General features: G+C 37.1%; 1 long non-coding RNA gene and 4 other non-coding genes across 29 annotated transcripts; all 5 read left to right on the plus strand.

Moving 5' to 3' along the window:
• Window positions 1–1,178: 1,178 nt before the first annotated feature.
• On the plus strand, window positions 1,179–18,765 carry LOC133543693 (uncharacterized). Of its 25 annotated transcripts, none has more exons than XR_009804484.1 (40): window positions 1,180–1,241; window positions 1,660–1,711; window positions 4,091–4,129; window positions 4,451–4,476; window positions 4,659–4,686; window positions 4,821–4,864; window positions 5,337–5,364; window positions 5,561–5,620; window positions 5,795–5,820; window positions 5,995–6,022; window positions 6,216–6,275; window positions 8,432–8,457; window positions 8,635–8,662; window positions 8,878–8,930; window positions 9,110–9,135; window positions 9,313–9,340; window positions 9,555–10,017; window positions 10,232–10,694; window positions 10,908–10,960; window positions 11,140–11,165; window positions 11,343–11,370; window positions 11,585–12,047; window positions 12,262–12,314; window positions 12,494–12,519; window positions 12,697–12,724; window positions 12,938–12,990; window positions 13,170–13,195; window positions 13,373–13,400; window positions 13,617–13,669; window positions 13,849–13,874; window positions 14,051–14,078; window positions 14,166–14,225; window positions 15,868–15,928; window positions 16,645–16,683; window positions 16,858–16,907; window positions 17,098–17,123; window positions 17,310–17,332; window positions 18,227–18,287; window positions 18,451–18,472; window positions 18,647–18,765. It is a non-coding gene; the product is annotated as an uncharacterized LOC133543693 (long non-coding RNA). The 25 variants fall into 25 exon arrangements; XR_009804491.1 differs by having other exon boundaries at window positions 9,555–9,607; window positions 9,787–9,812; window positions 9,990–10,017; ... (2 more) ...; window positions 12,262–12,724; window positions 13,170–13,400; XR_009804481.1 differs by having other exon boundaries at window positions 13,170–13,400.
• LOC133543989 (small nucleolar RNA SNORD74) lies at window positions 1,469–1,549 on the plus strand. The gene has a single exon (XR_009804566.1). It is a non-coding gene; the product is annotated as a small nucleolar RNA SNORD74 (small nucleolar RNA).
• On the plus strand, window positions 3,945–4,024 carry LOC133543988 (small nucleolar RNA SNORD24). The gene has a single exon (XR_009804565.1). It is a non-coding gene; the product is annotated as a small nucleolar RNA SNORD24 (small nucleolar RNA).
• LOC133543991 (small nucleolar RNA snR60/Z15/Z230/Z193/J17) lies at window positions 4,511–4,594 on the plus strand. The gene has a single exon (XR_009804568.1). It is a non-coding gene; the product is annotated as a small nucleolar RNA snR60/Z15/Z230/Z193/J17 (small nucleolar RNA).
• LOC133543990 (small nucleolar RNA snR60/Z15/Z230/Z193/J17) lies at window positions 17,158–17,241 on the plus strand. The gene has a single exon (XR_009804567.1). It is a non-coding gene; the product is annotated as a small nucleolar RNA snR60/Z15/Z230/Z193/J17 (small nucleolar RNA).
• Window positions 18,766–22,555: the final 3,790 nt, after the last annotated feature.

Consider the following 22,555-nt stretch of genomic DNA (forward strand, 5'->3'; position numbering starts at 1 on the left):
AGTCTTAAAATTGTTTATATCACAACCTTCAGTGTACTCTGTGTTACCCAGTATGCCTTGCAGTCGTGTACGTGTATCTGCGGAAGCCACATACAACATGTGACTGGATTGGCAAGCTGTCTGTATATGTTGCACAAGGCGTCAAAGCCAATGGCTTCATGACATGCCCTTATTACTGTTATACGGGTGACCACCACCAGATATTCGCGAAAATGATTGTGGCTCCCATTGTCTCCCTGAATTTGTGAAACGGGTCAAAATGGCTCTTTGAGTGGTAAAGGTTGCCGACCCCTGCTATAGGCGGAGCCAAAACAAATGTGACAGTAACGCGGGTTGGGCGACTTGAGAGCGGATCCGTATAGGAGTCTCCTGCTGTGTGGGTGTAGTTGGAATTTGCTCTAACTTTTTTTTATCTTGATAGATTGAAAATTAATCTCAGGATTCTAAGAACATTACTGTCATATTGAGTAAAAAACTAATTTTTGTGTTTGCAAACCTTACATAAGCATATGTTTCTTGTAAATCTTACAAAGATACATTATTTCAGGCATTATTAGACATTTTTTGTTTAGGAATTATGTTTAAATAACAGTCATAGTTAGTATGACAGTTATACTCCAACATTATCACATAATTTATTCAGAAAATATAAATAGGGACAAATAAGGTATATACTATTAACCGCAACAGGTAATTGTAAAAAAACAAAAACAAAAAAAAACCTTATGATTTGCACATTTTCAGAATGTGCTTGTTCTATTTTTAAACAAAGAAAACGATCTTAGGTTGTCTTTATTTTTAAGTTATCGTGTCGTGATTTTACCAGTCCGGCCGACTTGGGAGTAGATATTTCTCCATGTGGCCCTCCATCTAAAATGAGTTTGACAACCCTGTTAATGTTTTTTTATGGTTTTCTTAGCCCCAGTGTGTGAATGTGAGTGTGAATGTTGTCTATCTGTGTTGGCCCTGTGACGAGGTAGCGACTTTTTCAGGGTGCACCTCGCCTTCCACCCGAATGCAGCTGAGATAGGCTCCAAGCACTCCCCGCGACCCCAAAAGGGACAAGCGGTAAAAAAAAATGGATGGATGGATGGATGGATGGTTTTCTGTCTGCTTTCTGCTTGTTTGCAGTTTTCTATTACGACCACTAGGAGTCGTACAATTTTCCCATCGGCCTGTGCGGCACAGCATATATAAAGCTCCCACCCGTAAGAACCACCCCTTTCCAACGTCTACCAACAGTAAGTTAGCAACCTTTTTTTCTTCTTCTTCTTTTTTTTTAGAGTACTGGTCGATTTGCTACGTTTTTTTCTCTGTCAACTACGTTTATTGTCGGGATTACATCATAACGTGAAATGCTTAAAAAACTTGTTTTGATAGTTACCGTTTTAGGCCTCGGCCGCCATTTCGACGACTGCCAACATACTTGTAATGTGACTAACTTAAAATGTCAGGGTTAAGACCTCGTCCCATTGCTATATGATGACAAAATGTTGGTAGGGACATCTGAATCGATGTGAGGAAAGGCCAACTGTCCTGACCGCATGGGGCGTTGACACGTGTTTAGCATAGTTCGACGTTAGCATTTTGCTGAAGCTAGTTATCCCTTCCATAGTATAACTAACTGATCGCTTATAATTCTGTTATGTTTTTTTCTAGTTACATGCTTCTCACGATGTCAATCCACGAAGACCTGCAGACATGCAAAATGGTCAGTTGAATGTTTTTCACTCATTTAAGCCTTCTCTGAGATTTTCTGAGTAGAACTCTGGATCAGGGGTCTCCAACAATTTTTCTTCATTCGATTGGCAATTAAATTTAACTTTATTTTCAAAGCCGATCTCCACTTAAACTGCGTGGTCATTGCTTTTATGCTCGTTTGTGGTAATGTAACTAAAATGCTTGAATTCAATGGTGAATAGCTTGAGCAATTCTTTGAACCTTATTTTATTATTTTGAACCTTATTTTTGATCTGCTCATAATCAATTGGGTAGTTACCAGTTGTAGACCCCTGCTCTGGATTAGAAAAATATGCTTTTTACTAGGGGTGTAACAGTTTGTTTAAAGATTCGATTTTAAATCTCCGGTTGCTGATGTGATTCAGGGCCAATATATTTTTGAAATGATACAATTCAAAGAGTTCAATTTGATTCAGCATTTTTTTTTCTGTTTAGCAAATCAATTTCAGTATACATTTAGTCTATGCTGGACACTGCATGCAACGTTATCTATAGTCCTGTTGTGCCTTGTTAGGGAATTGAGTATAAATTGAGGATACAGGTAAACCCTAAATAAAACAAGCACAATACCAATGGCGCGCATTTTCAAAATGCACGACCACATTTTGCAATTTTAACGTCAAATCAAATTTCTATCGGATTTATCACTATACAGTGTACATCCACGACTGAACTACTGACTAAACTACTACCAAGTGTGGATTCAGGCCAGGTGGCCTATTTCAAGTTCCAGGTAACCCTACATTATATCTTATAGTTAACCAAGTTGTGGTAGTTAAGTCAGTAGTTCTGTCGTGGATGTACACTGTATAGTGATGAATCACATTAACATTTGATTTGATATTAAATTTGCAAAATGCGGTTGCGAATTTTGCAAATTTCACGCCATTGGTATTATGCTTACGATAACAAAGTAGGGCTGGGCGATATGGCCATTTATCTCTCTCTCTCTCTCATATATATATATATATATATATATATATATATATATATATATATATATATATATATATATATATATAGTGATATTTTGCTTTGTTCTTGAATGCACACCTGATGTATATAATCACAGAAGTATGACTGTGTCTACATTAAAACATTCTTGTTCATACTGCATTAATATATGCTCATTTAAAACTTTAATGCAGAAAGGGAAATCACAATGAAATCAACTTGGCAAAACTTTTTTGTTACGCAATGGCGCAAACGTTTGTGTCGTTTCAAACCAAAGTGCAAGATTGTCAGACATTTTAAATCAAGCTATTAGTGCACTTTTGTGCACGATGTCACAAGATATTTTAGTGTCAAAAATGATCTGTTAATTGGAAATCAAATAACAGCGCTGCTACTTTTTGTAGCAACGCTTTTGCCGCATAATTGAACATATTCCCGCTTGAAGCTAAATCACCGCCAGACAATGCACCCCGTGCTTTTTTTTCTTGGGAATTCTTCCTTCATTTGTTTCCAGGTTGGCACCGCTCACTCGTATTACCACTCAACGCACCGTTGGCGTACACAGCTGATGTTACCCATGTAGCTACCTCTCTGCTTAAGGGGGTGTGTGACGTATGTAAGAAGGTGTGCTTGTTTTCTAGATTGCACAGATAAGCCCGCGATAGAGTATATAGATATATATCGCCCAGCCCTATAACAAAGCATACAACAATTTGGCTAACTTACTGTTTGACAGAATACATTTGTTGGAACTGTCTACCGGTATTTTTCTCAATTACTAAGCTTATGTAATGCATACAGAAATCCCAGCCGAATAAATGATTTGGTGTCTATGGGGTTTAAGCATATAAAACAGTCCACGAGAAGCAACAATTTGCAGTCACGTTTGTATGACTGAATACGTTGGATGACTGCCAACGCTAGCTATTCAAATTGCTATTAGCTAATGTGTTGCGTATGTGGAAAGTTGGCGTCCTCTATGCAAATTTTGCAAACTGCTTCTTTATAATGTTTAATTAACCAGAGGGTAGCTTTTCTGATTATTTTTAAAAACTACAGTAACTTTTACATTTTAGCAGATTTTACCTGTCGAATAAAATTCCCCGACTCGGCCATATCTGTATCGGAGCAAAGATTGACATACATGAAATGTAGGACTCTAAATATCGATTTGTTGAGCCCCTTTTTTAAATATGGTGTAAATTTCATAGAAAACACCCAAGAGTTTTTTTTATCTATTTTTTTTTTGCTGCCTTTGATGACATTTTATTTGCTACTCTCGACCAAATGGATGACGATGCAAACAACCACCAAGTTGATATCTGAGGCAGTGACTGCTTATGTACTTAAAATATTGAGTATATAATTGTTTGACTTAAACTTATTTTTTGTGCAGGTCCAGTTGCTGTGTAAAGATCCTTGACTGCAAGGAGAGGTAATCAAAATTTAAGCTTTAATAATTATTCATTTGTCAATGAATTGTGAAACAATGGGAGTCAAGGAGGGAAAACTGATTTTGACAAAAGGCTTAGTGAGTTGCACCTATTTGAATGGTGCACTTCCTTAACGTCTACTTTATAGAAAAGGACAGTTTGTTTTGTCAAAGGAAAATCCGCTAACGTATGCACGTAGAACAAACTATATTCTGCTGCAGTGAAAAATTAAGTGCAGAATAAATGCAGTCATTTTGATGTGTTGGCCTGTGAAGTTTCAGGCATCAAACCAAAGTGACTTAACATGTCTGTCCTCTTTCTAGGCATAGGCCGCATACCACAAAAGATGGTGAGTAAATGTTGTGTATTGCCAAATGAATAACTTGACGCAATGATGACTGCATAGTTCAGCGGATTGTCCGTGAAGAAAAAAAAAATTTGTCTTTCGACCCTATCTGAGGTGTCTCCTGAATGTCTGTTCAGGCCCTTTTCAAGTGAGTGGTTACTTATGGTTTTGTTTGGTCTTTTTAGATTCCTGAGCAACCCAACACCACATATGGTACGTTTTTGTTTGACTAAACAACTTGACACTACGATGACTGCATGTTCAGCCGATAACCCCTGAATAATTAAAGTTCTTTCCACTCATTCTAAAGTTGTCAAAGATTTGAATTGTTGGGTTTATCTTTTTAGATGTGCAAAGAGGAACCGATGCCATCTTGGGTCGAGTAGACATGGTGAGTATGTTAAAGTTTGTTAATTTACCACAAAGGCCATACTCAAGTGTGACCTGTATTATGGGTGATTATATATTCATAATACAGAAGTTTTTAAAAATTATTTAAATAGATTAGGTGCAATTCAATGCATTAGTATTGTCAGTTCCCCGATCAGCATGTACTCACAATTGAAATATGATTGTGGTTTTAATTGTGAGAAGTAAATGGCATATGATTAGCTCTATATTAAGTTTAAGCTTTTCTAATTAAAATTTTATAAGCCTATGTTAACAAAGGTTACAGTCACCTGTGAACAGTGCTAGGCTATGAGGTAGGGCCTGAATCCATCAGGAGTGATGAATAGAATCAGGTTACTGATCCAGTTGAGGAGACTTGCATTTTACTGATCCTGACTTTTTTTTTTTTTTATTTTTTTTTTTTGAGAAACCATTTGAATCCATATAATGCCCTAATTGTTGTATCATTGCAGATAGTGCCTCTGATGGCTGTTTGAACAGGTATGGACTGAATTGGATTCTTGTCACAAATGAATGTATGGTAGTCTGGCCTGTGTGATGACAAACTACTACACTGAATGTTCTGTTGTGGAGTTAGTAGTATTAGCTCTAGCTGATTGGTCAGCTCATTTAATTTGCCCTTTTTAAAAAAAAAAAAAAAAGTATATCTTAACTGAATATTGGTTTATCACTCCAGATGTCATCCTGCCTTCCACGGAATACTCCAGTTCACCAGTCAAGCATGGCAGACTTAAGGGTGAGTAAGCATAAGAAGGATGAATGTTATAGAAAATATTTCCTGTGACATGCACATGGAACAAAATATTCTGCTGTTAAAAAAAAAAAAAAAAAAAAGCTTGATGTTTGCCTGGAAAGTTCCATAGGCATAATCAAAACCAAATGGCTTTAAAATGTCTGTCCTCTTTTCTAGGTAAAAGCTGCATACCAAAAAAGATGGTGAGTAAATGTTGTGTATTGCCAAATAACTTGAGACAATTATCAGGAGTGATGAATAGAATCAGGTCACTGATCCAGTTGAGGAGACTTTCATTTTACTGATCCTGACTTTTTTGTTTTTTGAGAAACCATTTGAGTCCATAGAATGCCCCACTAATTGTTGTATCATTTCAGATGGTGCCTCTGATGGCTGTTTGAGCAGGTATGGACTGAATTGGATTCTTGTCACCAAATGAATGTATGCTAGTCTGACCTATGTGATGACAAACTACTACACTGAATATTCTGTTGTGGAGTTTGTTGTATTAGCTCTAGCTGAGTAGGTCAACCCGTTTAATATGAACTTTTTAAAAAGCTAGTGTGTATCTTAACTGAATGCTGGTCCATCGTTCCAGATGTCATCCTACCCACCATGGAATATTCCAGTTTACCAGTCAAACATGGCAGGCTTGAAGGTGAGTTAAGCATAAGGATGATACCATGATTGGTACAGTGATATCTTTACTGTCATGTAAATGTGGATGACTTGTGGCAACTGAGTGACCTGTTTATAAAATATTCATTTGTCTTTGTATATTGAGGTAACTTTTCCTTTTTGTCTGTCGGAAACCTTGATAAACTTAAGTTGATATTTTTCTAATTACTGGTATATGGAAACGCCACTGTCTGACGAGATTCTGCCAAATTATCTCTGATTATAACATTATTGTTCCATATTTCTGAGACAGTGGGCAGCAAAATATAATTTTTTGTTTTACAAATATTGAAACAACCCGCCTGAAAGGCCTCAGGTAAAGTTAAGCGCAGCCTTGAATGACCTGAACTTTTCACTCATTCTAAAGTCAAATATTGTGTTGGGTTTATCTTCTTAGATGTGCAAAGAGGAACAGATGCCATCTTGGGTCAAGTAGACATTGTGAATATGTTAAAGGGTGTTAACCAGAGGCCTTCGTCAAATCTGGCCTGTATTATGGGTGATTAATTTATTCAAAATACAGAAGCCTTTAAAAGTTAAAGATGAGATTTGGTGCAATTCACTGCATTGTCAGTTCCCTGATCAGTATGCATTAAAAATTGGAGTTGGCTGTGATTTTAACTGGCAAATTTATTAAATCACAATTATTGAAATTCAACAATTTGCAAACGGCTAGATTATGTATAAAGTGAACTGTAACCTGCTACCCAAAGATGTACAACAATTCTCACCGAGAGAAGTATAACCTAAAGGAAAATCTAATTTAGAACATTTGTATACTCGTACAACATTTTAAACCTTTTTAGTGTATCAGTATGTGGAATTTAAATTATGGAAAGGATTAAACCAGGCACTAATAGTAAGTTTAAGAGACTGTCCAAACTAAGTGTACTTTGAACAATAAATGTGATAAAAATCTTGAACACTTGGTTTCTTTTTGAGTTAATGTAATTTTTGCTAACTATAGTCTATTGCAGGGGTGCCCACACTTTTTCTGCAGGCGAGCTACTTTTCAATTGACCAAGTCGAGGGGCTCTACCTCATTCATATATATCGTTTGTTTTTATTTATGAAACTTGCATTTTTGTTAACATATATTAAAGGTTTTTAATTATAATGCAATGTTCAACACAGTCATTTCTTTCGTGAATATAAGTTGGAGTATTAACTGATTTGGATGACTTGCATTGATTGGAATCCGACAAGTGAGGATAACGTCGGCATTTTCAAATGGAAAACAAAAGTCCTGTCCAATACCACATGAAAGTGGTTGGTTTTGGCATCTTATTTGTCCAGCTTCCATACTCGTTAAATACACTTTACAAGAAATCCATTAGCTCCGTCTTGGTCATCACAGCCGCCGCTGCCTCTCCACCACAAAAAGATGCCTGACCTGTGGGAAACACTGACATAGTATCATCGTATGCATGATTGAAAAACAAACTACATATGAAAAGTTTTTTTTATATAGAATATAAACTTTTCCAATTAGAATTTCATAAGCCCAGGTAAACAAGGGTTTCAGTCACCCATGAACAGTGCTGGTTTGAGTAGAGCCTGAATCTATCAGGAGTGATGACCAGAATAAGGTCACTGATCCAGTTGAGATTGAATTTTACTCAACCGGACTTTTTATTTTTAGGATGTATTTCAATCCATGACTGCCAATGTAATTCTTGTCTTGTTGCAGATGGTGCCCCTGATGGCTGTTTAAGCAGCTAGGCACTGAATTGTTTTGTCACAAATTAATGTATGCTAGTCTGACCTGTGATGACAAATTCCTACACTGACTGTTGCATTGTGGAGTTAGTAGTTTTAGCTCTAGCTGAGTTGGTCAGCTCGTAAATGTGCCTTTTTATATTTAATAAATAGCTAGTGTATCTAAAATGTTTATTTCTCAAAATGTCGTCATGAATTCCGCGGAAGACAATAGTCAAGCATGGCAGACATGGAGGTGAGCTAAGCGTAAGAAGGCTGAATGTTACAGGAACGTGTTTCCTGTAACATGCAAATAGAACAAAATATTATTTTAATTAAAAACAAAGTAAAGTGACCAGTCATTTTGATGTTTTCCTGGAAAGTTGTATAGGTGTCATCAAACCCAAATGGCTTTAAAATGTTTGTCCTCTTCTCTAGGTAAAGGCTGCATACCACAAAAGATGGTGAGTAAATGTGTATTGCCAAATAAACAACTTGAGACAATGATCAGGAGTGATGAATGGAATCAGGTCACTGATCCAGTTGAGGAGATTTCAATTTAACTGATCCTGACTTTTTTAATTTTTTTAAAGAAACAGTTGAATTTATAGAATATCCCACTAATTTTTGTGTTATTGCAGATGGTGCCTCTGATGGCTGTTTGAGCAGGTATGGACTGATTTGGATTCTTGTCACAAATTAATGTAGGCTAGACTGGCCTACGTGATGACAAATTACTACACTGACTGTTGCATTGTGGAGTTAGTAGTTTTAGCTCTAGCTGAGTTGGTCAGCCCGTAAATGTGCCTTTTTTATATTAAAAAAAAAAAAAGGGAAAATAAATAAATAGCTAGTGTATCTAAAATGAATTTTTATTTCTCAAGATGTCGTCATGAATTCCGCAGAAGACACCAGTCAAGCATGGCAGGAACTGGAGGTGAGCTAAGCGTAAAAAGGCTGAATGTTACAGGAACGTATTTCCTGTAACATGCAAATAGAATAAAATATTTTAATTAAAAACAAAGTAAAGTGACCAGTCATTTTGATGTTTTCCTGGAAAGTTGTATAGGTGTCATCAAACCCAAATGGCTTTAAAATGTTTGTCCTCTTCTCTAGGTAAAGGCTGCATACCACAAAAGATGGTGAGTAAATGTGTATTGCCAAATAAAAACTTGAGACAATGATCAGGAGTGATGAATGGAATCAGGTCACTGATCCAGTTGAGGAAATTTCAATTTAACTGATCCTGACTTTTTTTAATTTTTTTAAAGAAACAGTTGAATTTATAGAATATCCCACTAATTTTTGTGTTATTGCAGATGGTGCCTCTGATGGCTGTTTGAGCAGGTATGGACTGATTTGGATTCTTGTCACAAATTAATGTAGGCTAGACTGGCCTACGTGATGACAAATTACTACACTGACTGTTGCATTGTGGAGTTAGTAGTTTTAGCTCTAGCTGAGTTGGTCAGCCCGTAAATGTGCCTTTTTTATATTAAAAAAAAAAAAGGGAAAATAAATAAATAGCTAGTGTATCTAAAATGAATTTTTATTTCTCAAGATGTCGTCATGAATTCCGCAGAAGACACCAGTCAAGCATGGCAGGAACTGGAGGTGAGCTAAGCGTAAAAAGGCTGAATGTTACAGGAACGTATTTCCTGTAACATGCAAATAGAATAAAATATTTTAATTAAAAACAAAGTAAAGTGACCAGTCATTTTGATGTTTTCCTGGAAAGTTGTATAGGTGTCATCAAACCCAAATGGCTTTAAAATGTTTGTCCTCTTCTCTAGGTAAAGGCTGCATACCACAAAAGATGGTGAGTAAATGTGTATTGCCAAATAAACAACTTGAGACAATGATCAGGAGTGATGAATGGAATCAGGTCACTGATCCAGTTGAGGAGATTTCCATTTAACTGATCCTGACTTTTTTTATTTTTTTAAAGAAACAGTTGAATTTATAGAATATCCCACTAATTTTTGTGTTATTGCAGATGGTGCCTCTGATGGCTGTTTGAGCAGGTATGGACTGATTTGGATTCTTGTCACAAATTAATGTAGGCTAGACTGGCCTACGTGATGACAAATTACTACACTGACTGTTGCATTGTGGAGTTAGTAGTTTTAGCTCTAGCTGAGTTGGTCAGCCCGTAAATGTGCCTTTTTTATATTAAAAAAAAAAAAGGGAAAATAAATAAATAGCTAGTGTATCTAAAATGAATTTTTATTTCTCAAGATGTCGTCATGAATTCCGCAGAAGACACCAGTCAAGCATGGCAGGAACTGGAGGTGAGCTAAGCGTAAAAAGGCTGAATGTTACAGGAACGTATTTCCTGTAACATGCAAATAGAATAAAATATTTTAATTAAAAACAAAGTAAAGTGACCAGTCATTTTGATGTTTTCCTGGAAAGTTGTATAGGTGTCATCAAACCCAAATGGCTTTAAAATGTTTGTCCTCTTCTCTAGGTAAAGGCTGCATACCACAAAAGATGGTGAGTAAATGTGTATTGCCAAATAAACAACTTGAGACAATGATCAGGAGTGATGAATGGAATCAGGTCACTGATCCAGTTGAGGAGATTTCCATTTAACTGATCCTGACTTTTTTTATTTTTTTAAAGAAACAGTTGAATTTATAGAATATCCCACTAATTTTTGTGTTATTGCAGATGGTGCCTCTGATGGCTGTTTGAGCAGGTATGGACTGATTTGGATTCTTGTCACAAATTAATGTAGGCTAGACTGGCCTACGTGATGACAAATTACTACACTGACTGTTGCATTGTGGAGTTAGTAGTTTTAGCTCTAGCTGAGTTGGTCAGCCCGTAAATGTGCCTTTTTTATATTAAAAAAAAAAAGGGAAAATAAATAAATAGCTAGTGTATCTAAAATGAATTTTTATTTCTCAAGATGTCGTCATGAATTCCGCAGAAGACACCAGTCAAGCATGGCAGGAACTGGAGGTGAGCTAAGCGTAAAAAGGCTGAATGTTACAGGAACGTATTTCCTGTAACATGCAAATAGAATAAAATATTTTAATTAAAAACAAAGTAAAGTGACCAGTCATTTTGATGTTTTCCTGGAAAGTTGTATAGGTGTCATCAAACCCAAATGGCTTTAAAATGTTTGTCCTCTTCTCTAGGTAAAGGCTGCATATCACAAAAGATGGTGAGTAAATGTGTATTGCCAAATAAACAACTTGAGACAATGATCAGGAGTGATGAATGGAATCAGGTCACTGATCCAGTTGAGGAGATTTCCATTTAACTGATCCTGACTTTTTTTATTTTTTTAAAGAAACAGTTGAATTTATAGAATATCCCACTAATTTTTGTGTTATTGCAGATGGTGCCTCTGATGGCTGTTTGAGCAGGTATGGACTGATTTGGATTCTTGTCACAAATTAATGTAGGCTAGACTGGCCTACGTGATGACAAATTACTACACTGACTGTTGCATTGTGGAGTTAGTAGTTTTAGCTCTAGCTGAGTTGGTCAGCCCGTAAATGTGCCTTTTTTATATTAAAAAAAAAAAAGGGAAAATAAATAAATAGCTAGTGTATCTAAAATGAATTTTTATTTCTCAAGATGTCGTCATGAATTCCGCAGAAGACACCAGTCAAGCATGGCAGGAACTGGAGGTGAGCTAAGCGTAAAAAGGCTGAATGTTACAGGAACGTATTTCCTGTAACATGCAAATAGAATAAAATATTTTAATTAAAAACAAAGTAAAGTGACCAGTCATTTTGATGTTTTCCTGGAAAGTTGTATAGGTGTCATCAAACCCAAATGGCTTTAAAATGTTTGTCCTCTTCTCTAGGTAAAGGCTGCATACCACAAAAGATGGTGAGTAAATGTGTATTGCCAAATAAACAACTTGAGACAATGATCAGGAGTGATGAATGGAATCAGGTCACTGATCCAGTTGAGGAGATTTCCATTTAACTGATCCTGACTTTTTTTATTTTTTTAAAGAAACAGTTGAATTTATAGAATATCCCACTAATTTTTGTGTTATTGCAGATGGTGCCTCTGATGGCTGTTTGAGCAGGTATGGACTGATTTGGATTCTTGTCACAAATTAATGTAGGCTAGACTGGCCTACGTGATGACAAATTACTACACTGACTGTTGCATTGTGGAGTTAGTAGTTTTAGCTCTAGCTGAGTTGGTCAGCCCGTAAATGTGCCTTTTTTATATTAAAAAAAAAAAAGGGAAAATAAATAAATAGCTAGTGTATCTAAAATGAATTTTTATTTCTCAAGATGTCGTCATGAATTCCGCAGAAGACACCAGTCAAGCATGGCAGGAACTGGAGGTGAGCTAAGCGTAAAAAGGCTGAATGTTACAGGAACGTATTTCCTGTAACATGCAAATAGAATAAAATATTTTAATTAAAAACAAAGTAAAGTGACCAGTCATTTTGATGTTTTCCTGGAAAGTTGTATAGGTGTCATCAAACCCAAATGGCTTTAAAATGTTTGTCCTCTTCTCTAGGTAAAGGCTGCATACCACAAAAGATGGTGAGTAAATGTGTATTGCCAAATAAACAACTTGAGACAATGATCAGGAGTGATGAATGGAATCAGGTCACTGATCCAGTTGAGGAGATTTCCATTTAACTGATCCTGACTTTTTTTATTTTTTTAAAGAAACAGTTGAATTTATAGAATATCCCACTAATTTTTGTGTTATTGCAGATGGTGCCTCTGATGGCTGTTTGAGCAGGTATGGACTGATTTGGATTCTTGTCACAAATTAATGTAGGCTAGACTGGCCTACGTGATGACAAATTACTACACTGACTGTTGCATTGTGGAGTTAGTAGTTTTAGCTCTAGCTGAGTTGGTCAGCCCGTAAATGTGCCTTTTTTATATTAAAAAAAAAAAGGGAAAATAAATAAATAGCTAGTGTATCTAAAATGAATTTTTATTTCTCAAGATGTCGTCATGAATTCCGCAGAAGACACCAGTCAAGCATGGCAGGAACTGGAGGTGAGCTAAGCGTAAAAAGGCTGAATGTTACAGGAACGTATTTCCTGTAACATGCAAATAGAATAAAATATTTTAATTAAAAACAAAGTAAAGTGACCAGTCATTTTGATGTTTTCCTGGAAAGTTGTATAGGTGTCATCAAACCCAAATGGCTTTAAAATGTTTGTCCTCTTCTCTAGGTAAAGGCTGCATATCACAAAAGATGGTGAGTAAATGTGTATTGCCAAATAAACAACTTGAGACAATGATCAGGAGTGATGAATGGAATCAGGTCACTGATCCAGTTGAGGAAATTTCAATTTAACTGATCCTGACTTTTTTAATTTTTTTAAAGAAACAGTTGAATTTATAGAATATCCCACTAATTTTTGTGTTATTGCAGATGGTGCCTCTGATGGCTGTTTGAGCAGGTATGGACTGATTTGGATTCTTGTCACAAATTAATGTAGGCTAGACTGGCCTACGTGATGACAAATTACTACACTGACTGTTGCATTGTGGAGTTAGTAGTTTTAGCTCTAGCTGAGTTGGTCAGCCCGTAAATGTGCCTTTTTTATATTAAAAAAAAAAAAAGGGGAAAATAAATAAATAGCTAGTGTATCTAAAATGAATTTTTATTTCTCAAGATGTCGTCATGAATTCCGCAGAAGACACCAGTCAAGCATGGCAGGAACTGGAGGTGAGCTAAGCGTAAAAAGGCTGAATGTTACAGGAACGTATTTCCTGTAACATGCAAATAGAATAAAATATTTTAATTAAAAACAAAGTAAAGTGACCAGTCATTTTGATGTTTTCCTGGAAAGTTGTATAGGTGTCATCAAACCCAAATGGCTTTAAAATGTTTGTCCTCTTCTCTAGGTAAAGGCTGCATACCACAAAAGATGGTGAGTAAATGTGTATTGCCAAATAAAAACTTGAGACAATGATCAGGAGTGATGAATGGAATCAGGTCACTGATCCAGTTGAGGAGATTTCCATTTAACTGATCCTGACTTTTTTTATTTTTTTAAAGAAACAGTTGAATTTATAGAATATCCCACTAATTTTTGTGTTATTGCAGATGGTGCCTCTGATGGCTGTTTGAGCAGGTATGGACTGATTTGGATTCTTGTCACAAATTAATGTATGCTAGACTGGCCTACGTATCTTAACTGAATGCTGGTCTATTACTCCAGATGTCGTCCTGCATTCCACAGAAGACTTCAGTTTATCAGTCAACCATGGCAGACTTTGAGGTGAGTTAAACCTAAGGATGAATGTTACAGGAATATATTACCACAAAGGCCATTGTCAAATCTTTCCTGTATTATGGGTGATGAATTTATTAAAAATACAGAAGCCTTTAAGTTATTTTAAGATGAGGTGTGGTGCAATTCACTGCATTAGTATTGTCAGTTCCCTGATCAGCACGCATTAAAAATAGGAGTTGGCTGTATGGCTGGGCGATATACAACAATATCGCAGGTTTGTCTTTGTGCGATACAGAAAATGACTATCCTGATATTAGTTCACTTTCTCACGCAGTTTTTAGCTGCAGACATTACACAGGCTTGTCCCACTCGTCTCCTTCTCAGAGTGTAAGCGCACCTTACTCTCGTCATACGTCACATTTGTATACACCCTTACAGAGCATAGAGGTAGTGGCATAACAGTAGCTGTAATGCTAGCGAAGCTGTGAGTGGTAAAACAAGAGAAAAAAGGTGGGAATGATGAATTCCCAAGAAAAACAGCATCGTCTGGCGTCATTATATATTAATGCAGTATGAACAGTGTTTTAATGTAGACTCCTAGAATCATACTACTGTGATTGTGTGTTCATTCTAGACTAAGGCAAAATATCCAAATATGTATCGTGTTATGGCCTAAAAATATCAATATTAAAAGGCCATATCACCAAGTCCTAGTTGGCTGTGATTTTTTTTTTATTGTTAGAAGTAAATTTATTATTGAAATTCAACAATTTAACTTTGCAAACAGCTAAACTATGTATAAAGCAAACTATAACCTGCTACCCAAGAATGTACCACAATTCTCAAGAGAAATATAACCTAAAAGGAAAGTCTAATTTGTATGCTCGTACAACATTTTAGTATCAGTATGCGGAAATAAATAATGGAATGGATTAGCCAAAGAAATCATGGGCACCAATGATTCCGTTTAGGAGACTATCCAAACTGTTGTGTACTTTGTGAACAATAATTGTGATAAAAATCCTGAACAGTTTGTTTCCTGTTTTTGAGAGATTATGTATTGTTTGCGTACTAAAGTCTATATTGGTTCACTGTTCTGTTACAGAGAACAAGGAAATTGGATAAAATTGCTTTGGTATGAAAAGGGGTAGGATTAAATTTAGCTTTTCCGTACACCTTTTCGGACGTGCTGTAATGAAACAACGGGAATTGGGTGATTCATTAAATTGTATTGTATGCATGTTCAAAACTGAAACGGCATATTGGCTCTATAGAATATAAACTTTTCCTATTTTATAAGCCCATGTAAACAAGGGTTTCAGTCACCCATGAACAGTGCTAGATTGAGTAGGGCATGAATCCATCAAGAGTGATTAATAGAATCAGGTCACTGATCCAGTTGAGGAGATTTGAGTTTTACTTATCCTGACTTCTTTTAAAAAAAATTTAAAGAAACATTTTAATCTATAGAATGCCTCGCTAATTTGTCTTATTGCAGGTATGCACTGAATTGTTTTGTCACAAATGTATGCTTGTCTGACCTGTGATGACAAACTACTACACTGAATGGTTGTATTGTGGAGTTGGTAGTATTGGCTCTAGCTGAGTTGATCAGCTAGTTAATGTACCTTTCTTTAAAATAAAAAAGCTGGTGTGCATCTTAACTGAATGCTGATCTATCACTCAGGATGTCGTCGTGCCTTCCACGGACGACTCCAGTTTACTGGTCAAGCATGGCAGACTTAGAGGTGAGTAAGTCAGTGTATGAATGGGAGAATGTGGAAATACCGTCAAAGCGCTTTGGGCTCCTTTTTAAAAAGGGGTAGAAAAGCGCTGTAAAAGTACAACTCATTTACCATAAAGCATAAGCAGGATGACTAAATGTTCGGTACAGTGATGTCTTTAATGTCTGATTGGAAATTAAATATGGATTATAAGAACTCTGAATGTAAATGTAGTTAGCCCATCTGTGGAGTCATCAAAACAAAGCAGATATATGTTAGGCCTGGGTGATGTGGCCTAAATCAGATTTAGTTTTTTTTTTGACGTTTGAGTATCTCATTTGTATTCAGTTTTTCTTTTATTGGTTTAAAATCTGTTTGAAATTACACCATCTTACTCCTAGCAAAATTTGGATTTGCAATGTTTTTTTAGACTCATATAATTTTAGCTCAGTGCTAAACTCCATAAAGTCCCCTGTTTTTTCTTTTTATATCAATAGCCTTTTTTGAAAATTACTTGGATCAATACTGATCTTGCGTATGGCAAATAAACATACATGGAATATAAACAATTGTTGCGCCCTTACTATTAACATATGATGCACTTTTGCTACTGTAATACTTAATGTGCTACTCTTGACAAATGGATGGTGATGTGAACCAAGTTGATATCTGTGGCAGTGATTACTAAAGTACTTAAAATTTTGAGTATCTAATTCTTTGACTTAACTTTTTTTGTGCAGGTCTAGTTGGTGCAAATATCCTTGACTGCAAGGAGAGAGGTATTGACTTTTTAGCCATTTGATTAATTTTACAAGTAACAAGTCAATGATGAGTTGTGAAACAATGGGAATCTCTCTGATTTAAGAGTGAAAGATGGTTTCTATCTGATAAAATACTTAGTGAGTTGTACCTATTTAAATGTGTTACGTTTACTTAATTATGTCTACTTATAGGTGTCTTGGAAGTATGTGCAGCTGTTCAAGTCAAATATTTTCAAAGTGAGGTGAGCAAATTTAATGGAAGGCATACACTTTGTCCTTAAATTAGTTTTGTCCAAGGGAAATATTTCCTGTAACATGTGCATAGAACAAAATTCTGCAGTAAAGAATGACTTGTCATTTTGATGTGTTTGTCTGGGAAGTTTCATAAGCATCAAACCCAAATGGCTTTAAAATGTTTGTCCTCCCTTCTAGGTAAAGGCTGCATACCACAAAAGATGGTGAGTAAATGTTGTGTATTGCCAAATAAATAACTTGCCACAATGATGACTGCATAGTTCAGCGGATGGTCTGTGAAGAAAAAAATAATTTGTCTTTCACCCCTATCTGATGTGTCAGCCTTGCTTTCTGTTCAGGCTCTTTAAGTGAGTGTTTATTCACCCATGGTTTTGTTTTGGTCTTTTTAGATACATGAGCAACAGAACATTTGGTAAGTTTTGTGTTTTGCTAATTAACTTGACACTATGATATGATGACTGCATAGTTAAGCGGATAACCCCTGAATAATTAAAATCATTTTAGCCCTAGGTGCAATTCATTGCATCGTCAGATCCCCGATCAGAATGTACTAACAATTGGAATTTGGCTGCGTGGTTTTGAGATGTAAATGGTATATGATTAGCACTTTATCCATCCATCCATTTTCTACCGCTTATTCTCTTTCGGGGTCACGGGGGGCGCTGGCGCCTATCTCAGCTACAATCGGGCGGAAGGCGGTGTACACCCTGGACAAGTCGCCACCTCATCGCAGGGCCAACACAGACAGACAACATTCACACTCACATTCACACACTAGGGCCAATTTAGTGTTGCCAATCAACCTATCCCCAGGTGCATGTCTTTGGAAGTGGGAGGAACCCGGAGTACCCGGAGGGAACCCACGCATTCACGGGGAGAACATTCAAACTCCACACAAAGATCCTGAGCCTGGATTTGAACCCAGGACTGCAGGACCTTTGTATTGTGAGGCAGACGCACTAACCCCTCTGCCACCGTGAAGCCCGATTAGCACTTTATATTAAATATAAACTTATCCACTTAGGATTGTATAAACCTGTGTACATGAGGGTTTCAGTCACCCATGAACAGTGCTAGGTTATGAGTAGGGCTTGAATATCAGGAGTGATGAATAGAATCAGGTCACTGATCCAGTTGAGGAGACTTGCTTTTTACTGATCCTGACTTTTTTTTGAGAAACCATTTGAATCCATAGAATGCTTCACAAATTTTTGTCTTATTGCAGATGGTGCCTTTAATGGCTGTTTTATTTTTTTATTTTAAAAGCTGGTGTGTATCTTAACTGAATGCTGGTCTATCACTTCAGATGTTGACCTGCCTTCCACATAGGACTACAGTTTTACCAGTCAAGCATGGTAGATTTGGAGGTGAGTTAAGCATAAGAAAGATTATGCCATAATTGGTACGGTGATGTCTCTAATGTCCGAGCTGAAATAAAATGTGGATGATTTGTGCCAACTGAGTGACCCGTTCATAAAATAATCATTATTTGTCTTTGTATATTAGGTAAACTATTGTTTGTGTTTATAGGGAACATTGCTGGATTAATTTGGTAAGTTATTTTCTAATTTTTAGATGGAAATACCACTGTTTGTGATGACAAGATTCTGCCAAATGATCTCTGATTATAAGCATATCCGTTCCTAATGTCTGAGACAGTGAGCTGCAAAATGTTTTTGTTTTTTTTATGTACAAAAACATGGAAATAAGCATCTCATTCCTCCAGGAAAATGAAGAACTGTCTTTAATGACCTGAATTGGATGTCTGGCTGGCCCCTATGTGCATCTGTTTAAACAATCATCTTGTACACTAACCTGTATTTTCAAATAAACAATTGCATATTTTGACTTGTTTTATTACCATAAAGCACTGAGTCTATGTAATGTTATATGGCCCATTATTTACTATACATTTGTAAAGTATATTTTGTGTGCATACACATGCACCTTAACATTTGTTTTGCCGTTTTATGACCTTGTTAGTTGTGTTTTGGGCAAAATCACTGGTTTGCACTAACTTTTTCCCTTAAATGCATTATGTTCACCACCACCCAAATAGAATGAAATGTAATATTTTCTAAAGCTAGACAACTGCTTTCTCAAATAGTGCAGCAATACATAAAAGCAAATAAAGTTCATCATTCGCTCATTCAATTTCAGGCTCATAGTTTCCATTTTGAGAAAAATATCTATACAGGGTGTGACAAGGCAGTACATGTTCTATCAATTTTAACTTGTCTCATAGCCAATAAAATGAACGCTACATGAGATTTGTCAAAATAAGGCTAGTTATAGTTCGCTTAGAGCAGGGATTCCCAAACATTTTGACTAGAGATAATCACTCACATTTTGGGATGTATCATTCTCAATGGGGATAAAGCATGTTTACACTGATCTCTCTGTGGCTAGGAGACCAGTAACAAGCGGAATAAAATGTATTTGGACAGATTTAAAAAAATTAAATTGAGACTTAGTTTGGGGAACGCTGACTTAGAGCAGTTCTCAAATGGGGGTACATGTACCTCTTGGGGGTATGTGAGATTTATACAAATCCAAAAATAGCAGTTCAAAAATACTTGATTGAATAATCAAAATATAAATGTTAGTTCGTAAACTGGGGGAAAAAACGTACAACTACAATATTCAGTGTTGACAGCTAGATTTTTTGTGAACATGTTTCATAAATATTGATGAAATTTATTTTTTTGCTAAATTTTTAGAATTAAGTTCATGAATCCAGATGGATTTCAATTACAATCGAGGATTATTTCTATGTAGAAATCTTTTTAATTGAATTACTTTATTTTTCAACAAGTTTTCGGTAAATTTTGTTTTTTTTTCCCAAAAATCAATCAATGTTTACTTATATAGCCCTAAATCACTAGTGTCTCAAAGGGCTGCACAAACCACCACGACATCCTCGGTAGGCCCACATAAGGGCAAGGAAAACACACCCAGTGGGACATCGGTGACAATAATGACCCAGTGGGACGTCGGTGACAATGATGACTATGAGAACCTTAGGAGGAAAGCAATGGATGTCCAGCGGGTCTAACATGATACCGTGAAAGTTCAATCCACAATGGATCCAACACAGTCGCGAGAGTCCAGTCCAAAGCGGATCCAACACAGCAGCGAGAGTCCCGTTTACAGCGGAGCCAGCAGGAAACCATCCCAAGCAGAGGCGGATCAGCAGCGCAGAGATGTCCCCAGCCGATACATAGGCAAGCAGTACATGGCCACCGGATCGGACCGGACCCCCTCCACAGGGGAGAGTGGGACATAGAAGAAAAAGAAAAGAAACGGCAGATCAACTGGTCTAAAAAGGGAGTCTATTTAAAGGCTAGAGTATACAAATGAGTTTTAAGGTGAGACTTAAATGCTTCTACTGAGGTGGCATCTCGAACTGTTACCGGGAGGGCATTCCAGAGTACTGGAGCCCGAACGGAAAACGCTCTATAGCCCGCAGACTTTTTTTGGGCTTTGGGAATCACTAACAAGCCGGAGTCCTTTGAACGCAGATTTCTTGCCGGGACATATGGTACAATACAATCGGCAAGATAGGATGGAGCTAGACCGTGTAGTATTTTATACATAAAACCTTAAAGTCACTTCTTAAGTGCACAGGAAGCCAGTGCAGGTGAGCCAGTACTGGCGTAATGTGATCAAACTTTCTTGTTCTTGTCAAAAGTCTAGCAGCCGCATTTTGTACCAACTGTAATCTTTTAATGCTAGACATGGGGAGACCCGAAAATAATACGTTACAGTAGTCGAGGCGAGACGTAACAAACGCATGGATAATGATCTCAGCGTCTTTAGTGGACAGAATGGAGCGAATTTTAGCGATATTACGGAGATGAAAGAAGGCCGTTTTAGTAACGCTTTTAATGTGTGCCTCAAAGGAGAGAGTTGGGTCGAAGATAATACCCAGATTCTTTACCGTGTCGCCTTGTTTAATTGTTTGGTTGTCAAATGTTAGAGTTGTATTATTAAATAGAGTTCGGTGTCTAGCAGGACCGATAATCAGCATTTCCGTTTTTTTGGCGTTGAGTTGCAAAAAGTTAGCGGACATCCATTGTTTAATTTCATTAAGACACGCCTCCAGCTGACTACAATCCGGCGTGTTGGTCAGCTTTAGGGGCATGTAGGGTTGGGTGTCATCAGCATAACAGTGAAAGCTAACACCGTATTTGCGTATGATGTCACCTAGCGGCAGCGTGTAGATGCTGAAGAGTGCAGGGCCAAGGACCGAACCCTGGGGAACTCCACACGTTACCTTAACGTAGTCCGAGGTCACATTGTTATGGGAGACACACTGCATCCTATCAGTAAGATAAGAGTTAAACCAAGACAGGGCTAGTCTGACATACCAATTCGTGTTTTGATACGTTCTAATAAAATATTATGATCGACGGTATCGAAAGCAGCGCTAAGATCGAGGAGCAGCAACATAGATGACGCATCAGAATCCATCGTTAGCAATAGATCATCAGTCATTTTTGCGAGGGCTGTCTCCGTGGAGTGATTTGCTCTGAAACCGGATTGAAAGGTTTCACATAGATTGTTAGACGCTAAGTGTTCATTTAACTGCTCCGCAACAATTTTTTCAAGGATTTTTGAAATAAAGGGAAGGTGAGACACCGGTCGGTAGTTTACCATGAGGTCAGGATCGAGGTTAGGTCTTTTAAGAAGAGGATGAATAACCGCTTTTTTGAATGCTAGGGGAACAGTGCCCGAGGAGAGTGATAAGTTTATAATATTTAGCACTGATGGACCTAATAATACAAAGAGCTCCTTGATCAGTCTCCCAGGAAGAGGGTCAAGTAAGCATGTTGTCTGTTTTATTCCATTTACACGTTGTAACAATTCCTCTAATGTTATTTCCTCAAAACGAGAGAAACTATTTTGGAGGGCAGTATCCGCCGTATATCCAATCGTGTCAGTGTTAATAGAACCCCGTTGTAGCTGGGACGCATTGTCTTTAATCTCCTTTCTAATGACTTCAATTTTCTTACTAAAGAATTGCATAAAGTCATCAGCTGAGTGGGTTGAGCTACTGGAAAGGGTCCCTTGTTGGGTTAGCGATGCTACCGTACTAAACAAAAATTTAGGATCGTTTTTATTACGGTGGATGAGATTTGAGTAATATTTAGCTTTAGCTAAGGTAAGCATGCGTTTATAAGTTATTAAACCATCACTCCATGCTTGATGGTGCACCTCAAGTTTAGTCGTGCGCCATTTGCGTTCCAGCTTTCTACATAATAATTTCTGAGCTCTAGTTTCTTCTGTAAACCACGGGGTGCGCTTTTTTGGAGCCTTTTTTAACTTTAGCTGTGCTATGTTATCAATGGTTTCGCGCAGGGTGTCGTTAAAGTTGTTAGTGAGGTTATCAATAGAGCCCACATACTTTGGGAATGGTGCCATAACTGAGGGCAGTAGGTCAGCAAGAGTTGTCGTTGTGGCCGTATTAATGTTGCGGCTGCTATAGCAGTTATTATTATTATTAGTTTGACGAACATGCGTCTGAACCTCGAATTTTATAAGGTAATGATCGGACAATACTTTAGTATACGGGAGTATCGTAACTTTGGAGACGGTGATACCCCTGACAAGCACTAGGTCTATCGTATTACCG

The sequence above is a fragment of the Nerophis ophidion genome, linkage group LG26 (assembly GCF_033978795.1).
Source record: "Nerophis ophidion isolate RoL-2023_Sa linkage group LG26, RoL_Noph_v1.0, whole genome shotgun sequence".
Lineage (NCBI taxonomy): Eukaryota > Metazoa > Chordata > Actinopteri > Syngnathiformes > Syngnathidae > Nerophis > Nerophis ophidion.